The sequence below is a fragment of the Nicotiana tomentosiformis genome, chromosome 1 (genome assembly GCF_000390325.3).
Source record: "Nicotiana tomentosiformis chromosome 1, ASM39032v3, whole genome shotgun sequence".
NCBI classification, from domain to species: Eukaryota; Viridiplantae; Streptophyta; class Magnoliopsida; order Solanales; family Solanaceae; genus Nicotiana; species Nicotiana tomentosiformis.
In genome coordinates this window covers 62113911-62115633 of record NC_090812.1, presented here as the reverse complement: position 1 = coordinate 62115633, position 1723 = coordinate 62113911, and the positions used below count along the sequence as shown (strand labels likewise).

General features: G+C 36.6%; 1 long non-coding RNA gene across 1 annotated transcript; it reads right to left on the bottom strand.

Annotated features, from left to right (window-relative positions):
• Positions 1-316: 316 nt before the first annotated feature.
• LOC104088630 (uncharacterized) lies at positions 317-806 on the bottom strand. The gene is made up of 2 exons (XR_684611.1): positions 647-806; positions 317-523 (listed from the first exon to the last, which is right to left on the bottom strand). It is a non-coding gene; the product is annotated as an uncharacterized lncRNA (long non-coding RNA).
• Positions 807-1723: the final 917 nt, after the last annotated feature.

Here is a 1723-nt window from a genome sequence, read left to right as displayed (position 1 = left end):
TCTTCCTCTAGTTGTATTTAGCTATTTTTCAGGCTGAGTTAGCCTTGATATCGTTAGACAGATTGTAGCAGATGATCATGACTAGTGACACCCCGATGTCGGGCTTTTCTTTTTCGCACTTATGTTTTTCTTTGATTTGAACTCTTTAAATGGAAGTTTCATGTTAAATAACCTTGAAATTATCTTTAAAATGAAAATATCGATTTGTTTTGGAAATAAATCGGCTTGCCTAGTTCCACGATAGATGTCATCACGACAGGGGTTAGTTTTGGGTCGTGACAATCACTGCCACTTGTTTCAAAGGGACAAAGAGAGCTGAGGGGGAGGAGGATAAGATTTTTCATTCACAATGGCAGAAATCAGTACATTTGTCTTTCGAAATAAGCAGCACTGCAGCAGGTACAACATCTGCAAGCCTATTCGTTACAGAAGTTCACTTGCAATCTCTAGCACAAGGGTATGGATCTATACGCTGAAATCCTGCTCTATCAAAGTACCAATCCCCAACAGCTTCCGCAAGTGTCTGCACAGATAAAATGTTACAACAAATTCTGTTATTAACTCATAAATATTAATAAAACAGGTGAACTATAAGATTCAAAACATAAAGTGCATACACTCAAACTTTATATGGAAGAAAGATCACCTTATGAAGTAATCTTGGAGAGATAGGACTGAACCAGAAATTAGTTGACAGAATTGCACCATGAGAATGGCAAGACGTGATGAAATAACCCCTCGTAAAACAAGGGGTTAGTCCCTCAAATGCCTTCAAGAACTCCACTCCAAAAGCTATATGAAACAAAAAAGATTTGAGGGGAGATCAAAGTGATTCATTTTACTTTAATTTATGTGATTGGATTTGGAAGGTATGCATTAGTTAATCACCAGAGCAGTGCTAAGCTTGAATAATTAAACGCTGGCTGAATGTGCAGTTACTTATTTGTTTCTTGCATTGCTCCCAGACAAGTTCAGGATCAAGGTATTTGGGAACCAAAGTGTTATTAATCTGTGCTGCATATCAGAATGAAACTTTTTAGATTATAAAAAGCTAAAGAGTTAATAACAACTCTCTGACACATCTCTTGAATATCCAAAGTACCAGAGATTGTCCTCCTGCAAAAATCATGAAATGTGCCAATGGCAGAGACATAAATGAAACAACAATAGAGTTAATAGAACACAAAGTATCATATTCTTGAGATCACATAATGTATAATAAGAAGAGCTCACCCATTTATGAAGAACCCTGCATCTGCAACACATTTATTGCTTCATCATCATGTTCCTACTTCTCAGAAAGAATGTTAGTTTCATCAAAAACTACATGTATAAGCTTCTTATAAGCTTTACTATGTGAAGAATATCCCAAGAATACTCCCTCATCACTTCTAGGATCAAACTTACCTAGGGAGTCTTTACCATTATTATATACAAAGCACTTGCATCCAAATGCCCTAAGATGGGATATGTTTGGCTTTCTCCCTTTAATTAACTCATGGGGAGTCTTCTCACCAAGAGGTCTAGTCATGCACATAGTTATGATATAACATGCAGTGTTCACAACTTCTGTCTAGAAACTATGGGGCAGTTTACTAGAAAGAAGCATAGTCCTAGCCATATATCCAAGTATCCTATTCCTTTTTTCAACTACTCCATTTTGTTAAGGAGTCCTAGGAGCAGAAAAATTATGATCTATGCCATGTTCATCACAATATTCAGC